Genomic DNA, 6,875 nt, shown 5'->3' on the forward strand with positions numbered 1-6,875 from the left:
GCACTTCCCTCCTCGGGTGAGGAAAGGCGCTGGATGCCAGGCGGACACCCCTCCTCGGTCGGGGAGGAAAGGTGTTGGGTGCTGGATCAGCCTGCGGACAGCGGCCAGGCGAACACCCCTCCTGGGCAGGAGAGGCGCAGGGCGATCGGGTCCAGATGCGGGTCCCCTCTCCAGTCCGCTCTCTCCCCGGCAGTGCACCGGAGCAAAGATCCTAGGTTTAGTTTTACTCTATGCATAATAGCCAGAAATTGGAAACAGTCTAAATGTCTATCAATGGATGAATGGATTTAAAAACGGTCCATTTATACAATGGACTCTTACTCAATTGTTAAATGGAAATTATGAAATTTGCAGGCAAATGGATGGAGCTACAAAGAAAATCACCTTAAGAGAAGTAACACAAATCCAAAATGACAAATATGGTGTGTGTTTCTTATATGTGGATGTTAGCTGTTAAGTTTTTGAAAAACAGGCTACTATCTGTATAACCTCACAGGTTAGTTAAAGAGTAAGGGACTAGCAGGAGACAGAAGGATCTCCCTAGGGACGGGAAATAGAATAGTTATGAATAGATGGGGGGGGTGTTCTTCAACAGGAAAATAAAACATGCAAGGAAGAAGTGGATAAGGGAGGAAATATGGGGGAGGTGCAGTTAAAACTAAGGATCATTTGAGGAGTTGTATAGAAACTTAATACAGTAAAATATATACATATATGAAAGAAAGCTAAATTATAATAACCAAATAACAGTGGAGATAAAACTCCAAGTAGCCATCTCTTGCCACCAAAAGAAACTTCCAGTGCTGAGAATGAGTTACATATAATCAAGTTGTAGGCCAAAGGGGCCCCATAGAAACATCTCAAGAACCCAGACTATTGCCAAGGCAAGGTTGTCCTCTACAATTCAATGTTAAGGCCTGATCACTGAAGACAACCATATAACTAACTGAACACAGAACAGTTGATCTGGTACATAACTGGAGCCTTCACCCCTACTGACTAGTGTGCATGGTATTGGAGGTTATTCTGCATGCTAGCAGAGAAGACCATCTACAGACCCTCTGATTTACAGTGGTGATCTGCATGCAAGATCTGTTGTTGGGATAGTGGCACAAACGTTGTGAGAGCAACCCATCACTATCTGATTGGATTAAGGTTCACTCTGTGAGATGAACACTGCATGAGTGGCCAAGAACCTGAGACTAAATAGGCCACCAACCTAGGGGAAAACCAAATATGACTCTTCTGCTAAAGGAATCTAGCAATAAAATGGCTCCAGATGACATTCTGCTACACTCATACATCAACGTCTTGCTCAGCCATCATCAGAGAAGCCTTTTCCTACAGTAGATGAAAACAACATGGAGACCCTCAACAGAGAGTGAGAGACCTTGGAACACTCTCAGTCCTGTATGGGATGTCTCCATCAAATCCTCGAGATTCAGGGACTGTGTGGGAGAGGTGTAAAAGTTGCAAGAGCCAGTGGAGATGGAGGACACCGAGGAAACAAGGACACCTAGACACAATGGGGCTGATGCACATATGAACTCACAGAGACTGTGGCAGCATGCACAGGGTCTGCACAGGTCTAAACCAGATGGGGTCCCAGTGCTGAAAGGGGAAGTAGACAAAACCTCCCATTCCTAACCCAGAATCTAGGTCCAATTGATAACTACTTACAGAGGCATTTTTTTTCTCTAATAGCATCTCACTGGGTATACAAGCCCACACAAAACGAACTTAATGGCATTTTTGGAGGTTGTCTCTTGGATTTTTTTAAAACATTATAGTTCTTTTGCATATGGAATTTATGTGTGTGCAAATATGTGTATCTCTGTGTCCATATGTGTTTCTTATGATTTCCCTTTTGCTCCTTTGATTGTTTCTTTTTATTTTATCATATTTTATTATTATTTTAAGATGCCTGTTTTTTTAATGAGATAGATAATTAGATAGATAGATAGATAGATAGATAGATAGATAGATAGATAGATAGATAGATATGGACTTGGGTGGGTAAGGAGGAGAGGAAGATATGGCAGGAGCTGAGGGAGGGAAAATCAGAATCAGAATGTAGTGTATGAAAAATATCTATTAAAAATGAAAGCTCCCAGCTACCATTCCAGCTCCATATCTGCCTGCCTGATGCCATGCTCCCAGCCATGATTGCCTTAGATTTTAGCCCTCTGAAACTGTAACCTTTCCAATAAACTACTTCCTCTATGAAAAAAATAAAGATTTAACAAAGTTACCCTTTAATGAGTCACCAGTGCCCTTACTAGACACTACAGGCTAACAAATAAAGTGTCTAGTGCCTGCAAACCCTGTCTTTTGAAATTGTTGGCTACTGAGGACTCATTGACCCCCAAACATTACAAGCTATTGCCAGAGGACTTGGGTACTCTCGCTCTTAAGAGCCTGATGCTAAGACCTTATTGCTAAAGACAGCACAGATTTGAATCATAGAATAGGGATAAATCAAGAATGTTCAGCTTTTCAAAATAACTACTTTTAAATTTCCCTAGAGTCCCTACTCTTAGCCTGGTATTTTCTTTCATTATTTAAAGTTAGTTGTATTGTTTCTGGAATTATCTATCTATCTATCTATCTATCTATCTATCTATCTATCTATCTATCTATTGACCTATTTATAGTGTGTGTATACACACACATATATGTATATACATTAAAGACTTTCATTTTACTTTATGTTATGAGTGTTTATCTTCATGCACGGATGCGTATCATGTATGTACCTGCAGGAGTTAGAGGAGAGAATTGGGTCCCCTAGAACTGGAGTTACAGAAGTTTGAAAGCCCACTTGTAGATGCTGGAAACCAAACCTGGATCCTCTGCAAAAGCAGCAAATACTCTTAATCAGGAGAGATTTGAGCATCTCTCCAGCTCAAATCTTATATCTCACCTTTAATTTAGTTATTTTTCTCAACTTTGTTCTAGTGGACTTTTTTCAACAGCTATTACAGAAAGTCTTTGTGGAAGCAAACTTCATGAGTTAATGCATAGCTGTAAATGTCTTTTATTTTGCCCTTGAACTTAGCTTGATATAGACTTTTGTATTCAAAGTAATTTTTCCTTCTGAGCTTTGAAAGCATTGATTCATTGCACTCTCCTTACTAAAATAGCCATAAGACATTGTCAATTTTTAATATTAATCTATCCATTGGAGGTAATCCATTTCCTCCTCATTCTCAGTCTTATTTTAATTTTACAATTAAATTTATCTATCTATCTATCTATCTATCTACCATCTATTTGTGTGTGTGCATGTCAGTGTGTATAAGTGTTTAAATGTAAGTGTATGTACATATGTGTGTGTGTATGTGTAGGTCAGAGGACACTTTGCAGGAGTAGTTCTCATCCTATGTGGGTTCTGCGTACTTCTATCAATTATGTACATGCACACTCATACATTCACACACAAGTGCACACACACAGACACACATCACATTTTTGTAAAATGGTTCAAAGACTCATTTTAGTTTTTGTCATAATTGTTGTCTTCTTGACTTCTGAGGACAGTTCTTGTTTGTTTGTTTGTTTGTTTGTTTGTTTTTAAGAACTATTCAGACATACCAGAAGAGGGCATAAGATCCCATTACAGATGGTTGTAAGCTACCATGTGGTTGCTGGGAATTGAAATCAGGACCTCTGCCCTTACCCGCTGAGCCATCTCTCCAGCTGAGGGCAGTTCTTAAAATGTTTGACTGGGCATGCTCCACTGTGCTCACTTTGGGTAAGGATTAGATTTCTTAGGTTGGCTTCTCCCTGTTGTTTCATCTTCAGAATTCTCTTGTGGGTGACAGCCCTTCTGTATGCTTTACACCTTCCTACCTGCTGACACCTACTACTCACAATCAAATAGTATTTAGTTATTTGTTGCTGTTTCTCCATATCAATCAGGGACTCCTTGAAAATACAGACTGTCCCTCTATTGGATGGAACACAGGGTCCCTAATGAAGGAGCTAGATAAACTACCCAAGGAGCTGAAGGGCTCTCCATCCCTATAGGAGGAACAACAATATGAACTAACCAGTACCCCCAGAACTCATGTCACTAGATGCATATGTAGCAGAGGATGGCCTAGTCAGCCATCAGTAGGAGGAGAGGCCTTTGGTCTTGCGAAGATTCTATGCCCCGGTATAGGGGAATACCAGGGCCACAAGCAGGAGTGGGTGGGTTGGGGAGCAGGGGAAGGAGGGAGGGTATAGAGGAATTTTGGAGAGGAAACTAGGAAAGGGGATAGCATTTGCAGTGTAAATGAAGAAAATATCTAATAAAAGAAGAAAATGCAGACTGTCATATGCATTTTTTCCTATGAATACTGATCAGGATAAGTGCTAAGGAAATGCATATTAGGTTGAGTTGAGCCTTGGTTTTTGCAAAAGATGTCAATAGTCTTCCCTTTCTCTTGATGCCTAGAGGTCAGATCTCTATCCGAAGCTTGATTTACAAACCAAATCCTCAACTAAACTTAGGAGTGTGATGCCTTTCATTGGCAATGCTATTTAGATGATTTTAAGTTATTGGTTAGCTTGATAATATTTTGAGGAGTTGTTGAGTATATTGACTTACCATGTTTCCAGAAGTTTCTGGATTATGATGTCACCACAGACTACCTTATGGCAGGATCTCAGGATGATGTTCTTTAGGAAGTTATATAATGATGTACCATAGGGCGAAGTGTGCACAGAAGCACCCCATCTTTAATTCCGCTCCCTTGTTTTCTGTCTTATGGAAGCTTGTAGAATTCTGACGATAAGGCAGACTCTGTGGGGTGTGCTACCCCTTTCTTTCTCACTCCCCTAGCTGAGCAGAAAGGGTTCCGATGAGCATGACTGTGAGATAAAGTTTGGTGACAGAACCATGAGGTGTGGTCTCTTAGTGTCCAGTCTTGGAAGGGTTGAGATTAGGATCTGTTAGTTTTGCTAAGACACTAAGACTGCAAGAAGCCACCAATAAAAAGGCTATTTTTGCACTGTCATCCTTCAAAAGGAAGCAAATACTGAACTCCCAGAGTTGAGCAGAAAAAAACCAAGCGAAAACTCAAACACAAATCTCCCAGCAATCCCTATTCTGAAATCATAGAAGTTTAGCTGGGTGTGGCACTGACAGAGAGATGGCTCTTTTTGTCAACATCTGCTGTTAGAAGGTCCAGAAAAGCAGAATCCAGCTCTGTAATGTGTGTAGATGTATTAGAGGGATTTACTGCAGAACTGTATGCAGGAGCTCCCATAAATCTCAATATCCCAGGCTTTTTGACCCCGTATCGACTAAATAGACTCAACTGGGAGAAATGAGCCTGTTCCTCCTGAGAATGCAATTTAGGAAGAGTCAGTAAGAACTTGGAGACAAGAATTATGTACTCTATGCTGTTGTTCAAAAAATGAGATCAAAATTCATCAAGGGGAGAAATTTCTATCAACAGTTTAAATAAAGATCCGGGAAATGGGAGATGTGACACATGAGAGGGAGGGAGACACAAAGAAGTTTCTTTGCTGGAGAAACTTGAATTTAATAAATGGCAAATGATAACTGAAGACTGTTACAATGTAGGCAGAGTACAGTCAATAGTTAGATATCTCCAGTGTTCTCTAAGACAGTCTGGAAACACAGCCCTGCTATGGTGAGATATGGCCTCTTCAGAGGCAACCTACAAGATGGAAAGGCCCTCAAAGATGGATGTATAGGGCCACAGAAAGAATTGTTGTCAAGGCTAAGCAGACCAAAGCATTTGGAATTTGTTGGTTTACATATACTAGACTGGAGGTAGCTAGGGGGATATAGCCACTTTGGAAGAGTGTCTGCCTTTTGGGTAAGGCTTTATTGGCCTGCTGATGTCTCACAGAGATAGATATTCCTGAAGTAGATAGCTTCCTGAGATATGCATGTCTGTTGAGCATCTCTATCTGTCATCTAAACAAGGATTTAATCATTTCCAAGATCTCATTGGCCATTTTAAAATGTTCCTTTCTTCCAACTATGGATATTTATCCAGCCTGGTCTCAATAAGCTTCAAGATTGGCTCTGTGAACAAATTCAAAGAACCTTTTTGTCCACACAGTTTCTTTGAAATGTATTAAAAGACACCCCTTCAAGGGAACGTGAGTTACTTCTGTAAAAACAATACAAAACAGAGCTTGGGGTCTGGCTTAGTTGGGAAATAAAGTGCTGGTTGGGCAAGTGAATACAAGGTTTCAAGTTTGATCCCCCTGATAAAAAAAAATAGTTGGGCACACTTATTATCTCAGGCACAGGGGAAGTAGGGAAAGATTGTTCCCTGGGACTTGGGGTCACCCAGTCCTGTAAAACTGGTGAGCTCCTGGATTAGTGAGACTGTGTCAAAGTCCAAGGTGGAGAGTTATTGAGGAAGACACCTGATGCTGACTGCTGGCCTGCACAAACATCCTCACCTACTCTCATACACAGGATGTATCTTGTCCTTCCCCCAACCCCTAGTTCTCCCAAGTCTCCTCCTACCAGATAAACACATCATTTGTTTGTTGCTCTAACAAATATGTAGAACTGCTCATTTATTATTAATTAATTACTTTTTTTTTTTTACTTATTCACTTTACGTCCCACTCACTGCCGCTCCCTATCACCCCCCTCCCACAGTCTTTTCCCACATAAAACCCCCTCTGCTTCTGTTTTGAGTGGGTGGAGGCCCTCCTGAGTATCTTCCCCACCCTGGTAAGTTTCTGTGAGGTTAGACACATTCTCTCCCACTGTCAGTCCAGCTAGAAGAACATACCCCATGTACAGACAACAGCTTTTGGGATAGTCACTCTTCCATTCCTCCCCATTCCAGTTGTTCAGGACCCACATGAAGACCAAACACACATCTGGTACGTAT

This window comes from Mus pahari, chromosome 5 (genome assembly GCF_900095145.1).
Source record: "Mus pahari chromosome 5, PAHARI_EIJ_v1.1, whole genome shotgun sequence".
Lineage (NCBI taxonomy): Eukaryota > Metazoa > Chordata > Mammalia > Rodentia > Muridae > Mus > Mus pahari.